This window comes from Coregonus lavaretus (genome assembly GCF_964263955.1).
Source record: "Coregonus lavaretus genome assembly, chromosome: 11".
Taxonomy (NCBI): domain Eukaryota; kingdom Metazoa; phylum Chordata; class Actinopteri; order Salmoniformes; family Salmonidae; genus Coregonus; species Coregonus lavaretus.
This window is the reverse complement of record NC_139998.1, coordinates 18,746,218-18,761,399: the sequence shown is the minus strand read 5'-3', so window position 1 is coordinate 18,761,399 and position 15,182 is coordinate 18,746,218. Positions and strand designations below refer to the sequence as shown.

The following is a 15,182-nucleotide window of genomic DNA, read 5'->3' as shown; positions in this document are numbered from 1 at the left end:
TTTTTCAAGACCTCTGCAATCCGCCCTGGCATGCTGTCAATTAACTTCTGGGCCACATCCTGACTGATGGCAGCCCATTCTTGCATAATCAGTGCTTGGAGTTTGTCAGAATTTGTGGGGTTTTGTTTGTCCACCCGCCTCTTGAGGATCGACCACAAGTTCTCAATGGGATTAAGGTCTGGGGAGTTTCCTGGCCATGGACCCAAAATGTCGATGTTTTGTTCCCCGAGCCACTTAGTTATCACTTTTGCCTTATGGCAAGGTGCTCCATCATGCTGGAAAAGGCATTGGTCGTCACCAAACTTTTCTTGGATGGTTGGGAGAAGTTTCTCTCGGAGGATGTGTTGGTACCATTCTTTATTCATGGCTGTGTTCTTAGGCAAAATTGTGAGTGAGCCCACTCCCTTGGCTGAGAAGCAACCCCACACATGAATGGTCTCAGGATGCTTTACTGTTGGCATGACACAGGACTGATGGTAGCGCTCACCTTGTCTTCTCTGGACAAGGTGTTTTCCGGATGCCCCAAACAATCGGAAAGGGGATTCATCAGAGAAAATGACTTTACCCCAGTCCTCAGCAGTCCAATCCCTGTATCTTTTACAGAATATCAGTCTGTCCCTGATGGTTTTCCTGGAGAGAAGTGGCTTCTTTGCTGCCCTTCTTGACACCAAGCCATCGCCTCACTGTGCGTGCAGATGCACTCACACCTGCCTGCTGCCATTCCTGAGCAAGCTCTGCACTGGTGGTGCCCCGATCCCGCAGCTGAATCAACTTTAGGAGACGGTCCTGGCGCTTGCTGGACTTTCTTGGGTGCCCTGATGCCTTCTTCACAACAATTTAACCTCTCTCCTTGAAGTTCTTGATGATCCAATAAATGGTTGATTTAGGTGCAATCTTACTAGCAGCAATATCCTTGCCTGTGAAGCACTTTTTGTGCTAAGCAATGACGACGGCACATGTTTCCTTGCAGGTAATCGTGGTTAACAGAGGAAGAACAATGATTTCAAGCACCACCCTCCTTTTAAAGCTTCTAGTCTGTTATTTTAACTCAATCAGCATGACAGAGTGATCTCCAGCATTGTCCTCGTCAACAGTCTCACATTTTAGTCATTTAGCAGACACTCTTATCCAGAGCGACTTACAGTTAGTGAGTGCATACATTTTCATACTGGTCCCCCGTGGGAATCGAACCCACAACTCTGGCGTTGCAAGCGCCATGCTCTACCAACTGAGCTACAGGGGACTACACCTGTGTTAACGAGATAATCACTGACATGATGGCAGCTGGTCCTTTTGTGGCAGGGCTGAAATGCAGTGAAAATGTTTTTTGGGGATTAAGTTCATTTTCATGGCAAAGAGGGACTTTGCAATTAATTGCAATTCATCTGATCACTCTTCATGACATTCTGGAGTATATGCAAATTGCCATCATCAAAACTGAGGCAGCAGACTTTGTGAAAATTAGTATTTGTGTCATTCTCAAAACTTTTGACCACGACTGTACACTCAGTGGCCAGAGCCAACTTTAGCTGCAATGACTGCAACATTTACATTTTAGTCATTTAGCAGACGCTCTTATCCAGAGCGACTTACAGTTAGTGAATACATTTTTTATTATTTTATTTTTTATACTGGCCCCCCGTGGGAATCGAACCCACAACCCTGGCGTTGCAAACGCCATGCTCTATCAACTGAGCTACATCCCTGCCGGCCATTCCCTCCCCTACCCTGGACAACGCTGGGCCAATTGTGCGCCGCCCATGAGTCTCCCGGTCGCGGCCGGCTGCGACAGAGCCTGGATTCGAACCTGGATCTCTAGTGGCACAGTTAGCACTGCGATGCAGTGCCTTAGACCACTGCGCCACTCAGGACCAAATGCTTCCTGTAGTTGTTGATCAGTCTCTCACATCACTGTGGAGGAATTTTGGACCACTCTTGCATGCAGAACTGCTTTAACTCAGCGGCATTTGTGAGTTTTCAAGCAAGCACTGCTCGTTCTTCCACAACATCTCAATTGGGATTATTACTGGATTTTGACTAGGCCATTCCAAAACATCAAATGTGTTGCTTTTTAACAATGTTCATGTAGATTGATTGTGTGTTTTGGATCATTGTCTCGCTGCATGACCCAGCTGTGCTTCACCTTCAGCTCACAGAAGACATGGGTCCCATAATGCCTGGCGAAAACCAAACATTGCATTCCACAGTAAGAACCTTATACCAACGGTCAAGCATGATCGCGCTAGTGTAATGGTTTGGGGATGCTTTACTGCGTCAGGACCTGGACGACTTGCCTTAATAGAAGGAACCATGAATTCTGCTCTGTATCAGAGAATTCTACAGGATAATGTCAGGCCATCTGTCTGTCCATGGCCCCATCCTGCCTGGTGTCAACGGTACAGGCTGGTGGCGGTGGTGTAATGGTGTGAGGAATGTTTTCCTGGCACACTTTAGCTCCCTTGATACCAATTGAGCAATGTTTCCATGCCCTGAAGAATTCAGGCTGTTCTGGAGGCAAAGGGGGGTCCTACCCTGTACTATATGGGTGTACCTAATAAACTAACCACTGAGTGTACGTATAAAGTGGGTGAAACCGTATGTAAACATTAAAGTGACCAGTGTTCAATGAATCTATTGAACTGTTATATGTACTGTATGTGAAAAATTACTGCAACTGTTCCCCAGGTCCCTGCTGTAAATGAGAATGTGTTCTCAGTCAACAAACCTTGTCAAATTAATACACTGAACAAAAATATGAACGTAACATTTTCAACGGTTTTACTGAGTTACAGTTCATATAAGGAAATAATTTACATTTTAGTGAATTAGTAGATGTTCTTATCCAGTGCAACCTACAGTAGTGAGTGCAAACATGTTCGTACTGGTCCCCCGTGGGAATCAAACCCACAACCCTGGTGTTGCAAGCACCATTCTCTACCAACTGAGCCACACGAGTCCAGTCAATTGAAGTAAATTCATTAGGAACTATGGATTTCACATGACTGGGAATACAGCTATGCATCTGTTGGTCACAGATTCCTTTTTTTTTAAAGGTAAGGGTGTGGATCAGAAAACCAGTCAGTATCTGGTGTGACCACCGTTTTCCTCATGCAGTGCGACACATCTCCTTCTACTTGATCAGGCTGTTGATTGTGGAATGTTGTCCCACTCCTCGTCAATGGCTGTGCAAAGTTGCTGGATATTGGCGGGAACTGGAACACACTGTCGTACGCATCGATCCAGAGCATCCCAAACATGCTCAATGGCTGACATGTCTGGTGAGTTTGCAGGCCATGGAAGAACTGGGAAATGTTCAGCCTCCAGGAATTGTGTACAGATCCTTGCGACATGGGGCCGTGCATTATCATGCTGAAACATGAGGTGATGATGGCGGATGAATGGCACAACAAAGGCCTAGTCACAGTATCTCTGTGCATTCAAATTGCCATCAATAAAATGCAATTGTGTTTGTTGTCCATAGCTTATGCCTGCCCATACCATAACCCCACCACCACCATGGGGCACTCTGTTCACAACATTGACATCAGCAAACCGCTCGCCCACACAACACCATACTAGCTGTCTACCATATGCCCAGTACAGCTGAAACTGGGATTCATCCGTGAAGAGCACACTTCTCCAGCGTGCCAATGGCCATCGAAAGTGAGCATTTGCCCACTGAAGTCGGTTACGAGGCTGAACTGCAGTCAGGTCAAGACCCTGGTGAGGACGACGAGCACGCAGATGACCTTCCCTGAGATGATTTCTGACAGTTTGTGCAGAAATTCTTCAGTTGTGCAAACCCACAGTTTCATCAGTTGTCCGGGTGGCTGTTCTCAGTCGATCCCACAGGTGAAGAAGCCGGATGTGGAGGTCCTGGGCTGGCGTGGTTACACGTGGTCTGCAGTTGTCGGCTGGTTGAACTTACTGCCAAATTCTCTAAAACGACATTGGAGGCGGCTTATAGTAGAGAAATGAACATTTAATTATCTGGCAACAGCTCAAGTGGACATTCGTGCAGTCAGCATGCCAATTGCAGGCTCCCTCAAAACTTGAGACATCTGAGGCATTGTGTGTGTGACAAAACTGCACATTTTAGAGTGGCCTTTTATTGTCCCTAGCACAAGGTGCACCTGTTTAATGATAATGCTGTTTAATCAGCTTCTTGATATGCCACATCTGTCAGGTGGATGGATTATCTTGGCAAAGGACAAATTCTCACTAACAGGGATGTAAACAAATTTGTGCACAAAATTTGAGATAAAAATGTTTTGCGTATGGAATATTTCTGTGATCTTTTATTTCAGCTCATGAAACATGGCACCAACATTTTACATGTTGCGTTTATATATTTTCTTGTGTAAACGTTTTCCACTTGAGAATAGTGAGCTCTTGTATAATGCTCTTAGGCCCATACACTCTACTGTATCTCTTCCCCTGGCATTTCAATATACTGTAGTCCGTCTGCCATTTTTTGGGTTGAGTGAGTGGGCCCTTAATTTGAAGAGACATACAGTTCAGTCTGAGAGTGTGGTTGAATGCGTGTCCTCAGCTAATTTCAGCTGACTAACCAAGAAACGACCTGTGATGTCCAGAAGTGTGGCAGCCTATATTCTAGTCAGTGTAGATATACACTACCGGTCAATGTTTTAGAACACCTACTCATTCAAGGGTTTTTCTTTATTTTTGCTATTTTCTACATTGTAGAACAATAGTGAAGACATCAAAACTATGAAATAACCCATATGGAATCATGTATATATCAAATATATTTTATATTTGAGATTCTTCAAATAGCCACCCTTTGCCTTGATGACAGCTTTGCACACTCTTGGCATTCTCTCAACCAGCTTCACCTGGAATGCTTTTCCAACAGTCTTGAAGGAGTTCCCACATATGCTGAGCACTTGTTGGCTGCTTTTCCTTCACTCTGCGGTCCGACTCATCCCAAACCATCTCAATTTGGTTGAGGTTGGGGGATTGTGGAGGCCAGGTCATCTGATGCAGCACTCCATCACTCTCCTTCTTGGTAAAATAGCCCTTACACAGCCTGTTGGGTCATTGTCCTGTTGAAAAACAAATGATAGTCCCACTAAGCCCAAACCAGATGTGATGGTGTATCGCTGCAGAATGCTGTGGGAGCCATGCTGGTTAAGTGTCCCTTGAATTCTAAATAAATCACAGACAGTGTAACCAGCAAAGCACCCCCACAACATAGCACCTCCTCCTCCATGCTTTACGGTGGGAAATACACATGCGGAGATCATCCATTCACCCATACCGCGTCTCACAAAGACACGGCGGTTGGAACCAAAAATCTCGAAGTTGGACTCCAGACCAAAGGACACATCTCCACCGGTCTAATGTCCATTGCTCGGGTTTCTTGGCCCAAGCAAGTCTCTTCTTATTATTGGTGTCCTTTAGTAGTGGTTTCTTTGCAGCAATTCGACCATGAAGGCCTGATTCACACATTCTCCTCTGAACAGTTGATGTTGAGATGTGTCTGTTACTTGAACTCTGTGAAGCATTTATTTGGGCTGCAATTTCTGAGGCTGGTAACTCTAATGAAATTATCCTCTGCAGCAGAGGTAACTCTGGGTCTCTCCTCCCGAGTGGCGCAGTGGTCTAAGGCACTGCATCGCAGTGCTAGCTGTGCCACTAGAGATCCTGGTTCGAATCCAGGCTCTGTCGTAGCCGGCCACGACCGGAGACCCATGGGGCGGCGCACAATTGGCCCAGCGTCGTCCAGGGTAGGGGAGGGAATGGCCGGCAGGGATGTAGCTCAGTTGGTAGAGCATGGCGTTTGCAACGCCAGGGTTGTGGGTTTGATTCCCACGGGGGGACTGTATTAAAAAATAACTGTAAGTCGCTCTGGATAAGAGCGTCTGCTAAATGACTAAAATGTACTATATTTATTTCTCAACCTTCCTAATATCAAGCACATTGCTTCTCTTTACAACAGGAGTATAACCTACCTGGCTGGCATGAAAATGAACCACGGAAAAAGCGTCCTCCATTTGCTATTTAAGTGCATAGATTACATGTATTTTTTTGTAGACAGGTGCATAATGGTCCATTCTAAATCAAAACACATTTCACACATATATTATTTAGTATATGTAAAGACAAGAATAAATCAAGAACAGTCTGATGGGTGACAATATTAGCCTATCACTTGTGAATGATATATTATCACTTGTGAATGATGCCCAGGTTCTGTGCAGTAAGGCAAGAAACAGTGCATGCCTTTTTTTTGCACTTTTTCAAATCATAGTCTCACACCTCATGTAGCCTAGCCCATAGGCTATATGTTTTGATAAGGTTTGTATCACAACTAAAGTGGCCAAATAACTTCTTAAAATTAATCACATTAATCTGCTTTTCAACGGGTGTAGAGCCTAACTGGCATACATACGGAGCACGTGAGTTTCAAGTTTGGGGAAGATAATTTTCACCATAAAAATTCACCTTTGTAATAAAAGCATTACATGCATAATCACATTTGCGGTCACTTTTGAGAATGGTGTTTTCCCGCTAATTGATTGCATTTTGGAACATTCGCACTTATAGCCTACTGCTGTGTGCGCATTGCTGCGCTTATAATGTGAAGAAATAGCCTATTAGTTTATCAACATTTTAAGCTAATGTGCAACAGATCAAAACGTTTATCTTAAAATGTTGGCTCAAACGATTGGCTCAAACGCATTAAGAAGGAAAGAAATTCCACAAATTAACTTTTTAGAAGGCACACCTGTTAATTGAAATGCATTCCAGGTGACTACCTCATGAAGCTGGTTGATGGAATGCCAAGAGTGTGCAAAGCTGTCATCAAGGCAAAGGGTGGCTATTTTGATTTGTTTAACACTTTTTTGGTTACTACATGATTCCATATGAGTTATTTCATAGTTTTGATGTCTTCACAATTATTCTACAGTGTAGAAAATAGTAAAAATAAAGAAAAACCCTTGAATGAGTAGGTTTTCAAGCCTCATTGCTTAAAAAAGTTTTTGGGATGCTGGTGGTTGTATTAATTTGGGATCTATCGAATCCCACAACTGTCCCAGACTATGTTTGCAATATTTATTTCTCCCACAGAATAGAATAGGTCAACTTTTGTACTATGGGGGATAGTAGATTGACCTGGACTAGTGCTTTTGCTGTTCATTAGGCCTACTCATCTTGTTGGTTGACGAAAAGTAAATGTGGACAGGTCTTCCAATATCTTGGATAAATAACTCTAAATTAAGCATATAGGAGGACCTGTTAACCGCTCAACACAGACTAGCCGCATGTGCGCACTCCCTCAAATCATTTGGGGAAAATATCCTTTCTATTTATTCAGCTGTGTTCAATTGTATTCTTCATACTATAAAATAATGCCATGGAATTCTAAGAAAATCTTGTCTGCTAAATGAACTAGTGTAGCCCACAGCCATATGGCATAGCCAGATCAGGGCCTAACACAAGGAGTATACTAACTCAGAGTATGCTATTCTGTTCTTCTGAAATAGACTACATTTTCTTCATATCATGTTTCTTTACACCTGTCTAAAATTATTAATGGCATTATTGTGATGTTGTAGGCTATATTACGTGGATTTATTATACTTTTTTAAATGTAGATGTTCCAAAGGTCTGCATCAGTGGCTTGTAGGCTCTTACCGGCTGACAAAATGTAATGACCGCCACAGCCCTAGTTGCCACCAAAACTGAGTTCCAACCAGGCATTCTATATTCAAAACATGCTGTACTCAATTGTGATATCCTTATATTCAAAGGTAAATGTATTTTTATAACTTAGAATCACCATGGCAATGGGTTTCAATAAACACAGGCTCTTATCAACCAAACATTCTAATTCCAACATTCTACCTAATTGTTTGGTTTGATTGTGTGATGTCATCATGTTTTAATGTAGTTGTAATTTCATGCAGAGTCATATTTAAAAAAAACATTGACCATGGAGTACAGTGACTAGATTTGATTGGGATGACATCAAATCCAAATGTTATTGTATGTTTGCCATCCAGAATCATCATGGCAATGGCGTTTACAGTCAATATACTGTATTGCCCTAGCCCGGGTGCCAGTCTGTTTCTGTTCTCTTGCCAACGCCTTATGGAATTGTCATGTTTGTCATTTAAAAATTCATCACAGGACATACAGATACGTCAACGTCAATCCTAGGCCTTTTTCTATCATTTTTCTTTGTCCTGATGTCACAGTTGATGAAATCAGTATGTTTCTTCCAGGCATTGATTTACCAGAGCTCTGACAGTGCAGGTTGTCCACAGTTCACACTGCTAATTGCCTTTCAGTAAACTCTCTGTGTGGGTTTACTGAAAGGCCATTAGCAGAAAGAGAGCGAGAGAGAGAGAGAGAGAGAGAGAGAGAGAGAGAGAGAGAGAGAGCGAGAGAGAGAGAGAGAGAGAGAGAGAGAGAGAGAGAGAGAGAGAGCTTGTTGCCAAAAGAAAAGGGCAATCAGTGAAGAACAAACACCATTGTAAATACAACCCATATTTATGTTTATTTATTTTCCCTTTTCTACTTTAACTATTTGCACATCATTACAACACTGTATTTGAAATGTCTTTATTCTTTTGGAACTTTTGTGAGTGTAATGTTTACTGTTCATTTTTTGTTGTTTATTTCACTTTTGTTCATTATTTATTTAACTTGCTTTGGCAATGTACAGTGAGGGAAAAAAGTATTTGATCCCCTGCTGATTTTGTACGTTTGCCAACTGACAAAGAAATGATCAGTCTATCATTTTAATGGTAGGATTATTTGAACAGTGAGAGACAGAATAACAACAACAAAATCCAGAAAAACACATGTCAAAAATGTTATAAATTGATTTGCATTTTAATGAGGGAAATAAGTATTTGACCCTCTGCAAAACATGACTTAGTACTTGGTGGCAAAACCCTTGTTGGTAATCACAGAGGTCAGACGTTTCTTGTAGTTGGCCACCAGGTTTGCACACATCTCAGGAGGGATTTTGTCCCACTCCTCTTTGCAGATCATCTCCAAGTCATTAAGGTTTCGAGGCTGATGTTTGTCAACTCGAACCTTCCGCTCCCTCCACAGATTTTCTATTGGATTAAGGTCTGGAGACTGGCTAGATCACTCCAGGACCTTAATGTGCTTCTTCTTGAGCCACTCCTTTGTTGCCTTGGCCGTGTGTTTTGGGTCATTGTCATGCTGGAATACCCATCCACGACCCATTTTCAATGCCCTGGCTGAGGGAAGGAGGTTCTCACCCAAGATTTGACGGCACATGGCCCTGTCCATCGTCCCTTTGATGCGGTGAAGTTGTCCTGTCATTTTAGCAGAAAAACAGCCCCAAAGCATAATGTTTCCACCTCCATGTTTGACGGTGGGGATGGTGTTCTTGGGGTCATAGGCAGCATTCCCCCTCCTCCAAACACGGCGAGTTGAGTTGATTTTAAAGAGCTCCATTTTGGTCTCATCTGACCACAACACTTTCACCCAGTTCTCCTCTGAATCATTCAGATGTTCATTGGCAAACTTCAGACGGGCCTGTATATGTGCTTTCATGAGCAGGGGGACCTTGCGGGCGCTGCAGGATTTGAGTCCTTCACGGTGTAGTGTGTTACCAATTGTTTTCTTGGTGACTATGGTCCCAGCTGCCTTGAGATCATTGACAAGATCCTCCCGTGTAGTTCTGGGCTGATTCCTCACCGTTATATATATATATTTTTTTTTTCCAGAGCGACTTACAGGAGCAATTAGGGTTAAGTGCCTTGCTCAAGGGCACATCAACAGATTTTTCACCTAGTCGGCTCGGGGATTAGAACCAACGACCTTTCGGTTACTGGCACAATGCTCTTAACCACTAAGCTACCTGCCGCCCCGTTCTCATGATCATTGCAACTCCACGAGGTGAGATCTTGCATGGAGCCCCAGGCCGAGGGAGATTGACAGTTCTTTTGTGTTTCTTCCATTTGTGAATAATCGCACCAACTGTTGTCACCTTCTCACCAAGCTGCTTGCCGATGGTCTTGTAGCCCATTCCTGCCTTGTGTAGGTCTACAATCTTGTCCCTGACATCCTTGGAGAGCTCTTTGGTCTTGGCCATGGTGGAGAGTTTGGAATCTGATTGATTGATTGCTTCTGTGGACAGGTGTCTTTTATACAGGTAACAAACTGAGATTAGGAGCACTCCCTTTAAGAGTGTGCTCCTAATCTCAGCTCGTTACCTGTATAAAAGAGCCAGAAATCTTTCTGATTGAGAGGGGGTCAAATACTTATTTCCCTCATTAAAATGCAAATCAATTTATAACATTTTTGACATGCGTTTTTCTGGATTTTTTTGTTGTATTCTGTCTCTCACTGTTCAAATAAACCTACCATTAAAATTATAGACTGATCATTTCTTTGTCAGTGGGCAAACGTACAAAATCAGCAGGGGATCAAATACTTTTTTCCCTCACTGTAAACAAATGTTTCCCATGCCAATAAAGCCCCTTGAATTGAATTGAATTGAGAGAGCAAGTGTTATGTTGGGAGTTACAAGTCATACCAGGACGATGGTCATCTTCTTGCTATAGGGTGCTGAATGTGAATGCAAAGCCAAGACCTCAACAGAAAGAAGAAAAGAAAAAAAATCGTTTTGGCAGCAGAGCGTCATTGCACTGTAGGATTTTTCATGTGTACACTTGAGCACTGAAGGTTGCTCTCACTGAGAATGTTCTGGCATTCTTCCTGTACTGTACACACAGGCACAGATAAGCACCGAAATTCTCATCTTGATTATATCAGTATGTTTGTCAGCTGTACTGTCAAGATAGCAATCACTCCTCTCTTTTCTTTTAATCTTATTTTTATCTCTAATAGGCAGAACCATCTGTTGGTTAACACATGTAGGAATTTATGTCCCGGGTCCCTCTCTGCTTGCACTCAATGCACTGTGTGTGCTTCTATTCACTCTTGTGCAACAATATGTTGGTATGTCTGTATCTGCATTCAGCTGCATGCACTAATAAAATAATAATAATAATAATAATTTGGTGGGTGCTTATATTTGTCCTGTTTCACACAAGTGAAATTGTACGCATGCATGAAATGGAAATGTGTTAATCTATAATCTATAGCGCTGTGGCATGGTGATTTTAGGTCTCTGAGGGATTTACAGACGGCCAGTGCTAGGTCACTCTGTTCCCTTCTCAAAGCCTGCAGTATGACTCCTCAGCCCAAGAGCATTTAAGGAAGGACTGTAATCTGTGATGTAGTGGTGCCCATTATGACTAGGATCATTTATGATGATGAGCTCTGATTTACTCTACTGAAATGTTTTCTTGATTCTGGCAAATCAAACCCACAGTTTAACCTGCTATGTTCCTCTGCTTCTATCAGAGCCTTGGAGAGAAGCGTCCTGGACCTACACAGGCCACTCACGATTAAACACGATCATGGCTGATTGACAGCAAATCCTCCAAAATAGCTGTGACTTCCCCTGCGCAAATTTGTAGACTACACTACACATTCTCCAACTGTAAAGACCAGATGTGATTAGAAGTTGTAGACAAACTATTGCCAATGCCATTTACACTTTGTATCTAGCTAGTACTAGTAAATGAATAGTTTGGTCATGGCTCCAGTGAGATGTACTCAGCCTCTACCCCATTAAACAGTCATTACACAATACGCTTGAATGAGAGCTTGGCTGTTATGTGGGCACTGAATATCTGGTAACTGACCCCTCAGATGCCAACACTCATAAATCCCCCTTGTAAATATAAGCAGTGCGATTGTACTCCTGAGAAGTCGAACGAGATGAACAGGTCTTAGGCAATTCTCTTTTGATGAGAGAGAGCCTGTAGACAAAGGGGATGGTGCCCTGTTGAACACTTTAAAAAACTATTTTGAATAGACTATTGCTATCTCTTGCATGTCTGTCTCCTACCTCTGGGCTCATTGTTGATGTAAAGAATGAGCTTGGTTGGATGAGATATTGATTACTAGCAGTAGCTTGAATCCCATGAATAGACTAATGGCATTGTAGACTAGCTCTTAAGGCTAACACAACGGACAGTCCAGTGTCCATGGTGAAATGGTAGCTTTTATTAGAGGACATGACAAAGCTAGCAGTTTCTCCTAGTTTCATTATTCCCATCTGTATTTGTATTTGTATTTATTAGGGATCACCATTAGCTGTTGCCAAAGCAGCAGCTACTCTTCCTGGGGTCCAAACACATTAAGGCACTTACATTACATATAAAATAAAACATAAAACAGTACATCATATAACATTATTATACCACTACATATCTACAATACAATGTATAATACCACCATACAACAATATTACAATGTACGTGTGTGTAGAGTGTGTGTGCTAGCGCGTGTGTCTGTACCTTTGTGTGTGTCTCTTCACGGTCCCTGCTGTTCCATAAGGTATATTTGTATCTGTTTTTTTAAATCTGATTCTACTGCTTGCATCAGTTATCTCTTGTGGAATAGAGTTCCATGTTGTCATGGCTCTATGTAGTACTGTGTGCCTCCCATTGTCTGTTCTGGACTTGGGGGTTGTGAAGAGACCTCTGGTGGCATGTCTTGTGGGGTATGCATGGGTGTCCGGGCTGTGTGCTAGTAGTTTAAACAGACAGCTCAGTGCATTCAGCTTGTCAACACTTCTTACAAAAACAAGTAGTGATGAAGTCAAGCTCTCCTCCACTTTGAGCCATCTGTAACAGATGGGTGGTTGCTTTCTGTACTTCTAGAAGAAGCTCATTGTCTTTGTGAAGCCTATGGCACTGTGCTGTGCCAGACAGTATTGCTGTTGGGTTGTTGGGTTTAGTAATCTCACCCCTCAGCCTGACGGCTGCCTGCCTGCCTGCCTGCCCGCCACCCCACTCCAGGAAATGTCACATGCCAGCATCAATAAGAGATGAGAATGGCTGTTACCCAATCGCCCTAAGCTGCCCACCTCAGTCCCCACTCCTTCCATTGCTCATGAGGGCACTATTAGCCTGGTTGCCGTCTCTGTTCAGCTATTACATTCCACTCCTCGCCACTCCTGTCATTTGTCAAGGAGTGGAATGTTAGCCAAAAAGACTGGTACCAAGACTAGGGCACTATTACACTGTATTCCCATTGATACAATTAGTGTGTGTGTGTGTGCGTGCTTTCGTGCATGCATGTGCAATGTCATCATACTGTTCCATACAATGCTGCACTGTTTCTCTTATCAGTCGAGCACTGACATCTTCCAGGTTTGCTGGCTGAAAGATAGACTGTTGATTCCAAGCATCCAATTCTCCTCTTTTAGTGATGCCTCCATTCTCTCATTGTCACGGCAAAATGGAATCTTGGCAGTCAAGCCGCACAATTATGATGCTAAACAAACCGTTTTTCTCTTTGAATGACTGTCGCCTTAGACGCATCCCTTTATTGGTACGACTGCTAGTTGTTGTTTCCACTGAATGAGTTTGGTGAGAAATAGATCACTCTGAAAAACACTCTTTAGTCTTTAATTGAATGCAATGTGTTGTGATTGTGTAACAGACCCTTGTGTGAATGTGAAACCAATGGAACGTGCCATTACACTATTACTTGATTGACAAAGACTAGCACAATGTCATTCAATATCAGGACAATATACAGTATGTTTGTCTGATACGTAATAATACACTGCTCAAAAAAATAAAGGGAACACTTAAACAACACAATGTAACTCCAAGTCAATCACACTTCTGTGAAATCAAACTGTCCACTTAGGAAGCAACACTGATTGACAATACATTTCACATGCTGTTGTGCAAATGGAATAGACAACAGGTGGAAATTATAGGCAATTAGCAAGACACCCCCAATAAAGGACTGGTTTTGCAGGTGGTGACCACAGACCACTTCTCAGTTCCTATGCTTCCTGGCTGATGTTTTGGTCACTTTTGGTGCTTTCACTCTAGTGGTAGCATGAGATGGAGTCTACAACCCACACAAGTGGCTCAGGTAGTGCAGCTCATCCAGGATGGCACATCAATGCGAGCTGTGGCAAGAAGGTTTGCTGTGTCTGTCAGCGTAGTGTCCAGAGCATGGAGGCGCTACCAGGAGACAGGCCAGTACATCAGGAGACGTGGAGGAGGCCGTAGGAGGGCAACAACCCAGCAGCAGGACTGCTACCTCCGCCTTTGTGCAAGGAGGAGCAGGAGGAGTACTGCCAGAGCCCTGCCAAATGACCTCCAGCAAGCCACAAATGTGCATGTGTCTGCTCAAACAGTCAGAAACAGACTCCATGAGGGTGGTATGAGGGCCCGACGTCCACAGGTGGGGGTTGTGCTTACAGCCCAACACCGTGCAGGACGTTTGGCATTTGCCAGAGAACACCAAGATTGGCAAATTCGCCACTGGCGCCCTGTGCTCTTCACAGATGAAAGCAGGTTCACACTGAGCACGTGATAGACGTGACAGAGTCTGGAGACGCCGTGGAGAACGTTCTGCTGCCTGCAACATCCTCCAGCATGACCGGTTTGGCGGTGGGTCAGTCATGGTGTGGGGTGGCATTTCTTTGGGGGGCCGCACAGCCCTCCATGTGCTCGCCAGAGGTAGCCTGACTGCCATTAGGTACCGAGATTAGATCCTCAGACCCCTTGTGAGACCATATGCTGGTGCGGTTGGCCCTGGGTTCCTCCTAATGCAAGACAATGCTAGACCTCATGTGGCTGGAGTGTGTCAGCAGTTCCTGCAAGAGGAAGGCATTGATGCTATGGACTGGCCCGCCCGTTCCCCAGACCTGAATCCAATTGAGCACATCTGGGACATCATGTCTCGCTCCATCCACCAACGCCACGTTGCACCACAGACTGTCCAGGAGTTGGCGGATGCTTTAGTCCAGGTCTGGGAGGAGATCCCTCAGGAGACCATCCGCCACCTCATCAGGAGCATGCCCAGGCGTTGTAGGGAGGTCATACAGGCACGTGGAGGCCACACACACTACTGAGCCTCATTTTGACTTGTTTTAAGGACATTACATCAAAGTTGGATCAGCCTGTAGTGTGGTTTTCCACTTTAATTTTGAGGGTGACTCCAAATCCAGACCTCCATGGGTTGATACATTTGATTTCCATTGATAATTTTTGTGTGATTTTGTTGTCAGCACATTCAACTATGTAAAGAAAAAAGTATTTAATAAGATTATTTCATTCATTCAGATCTAG

General features: G+C 43.6%; 1 protein-coding gene across 1 annotated transcript in view; it reads right to left on the bottom strand.

Annotated features, from left to right (window-relative positions):
* Positions 1-15,182, bottom strand: part of LOC311137405 (carbohydrate sulfotransferase 1-like) — a gene marked incomplete at its 3' end in the record, with an annotated part of 184,349 nt that overhangs the window by 146,832 nt on the left and 22,335 nt on the right. The gene's annotated exons all lie outside the window — the stretch shown is intronic.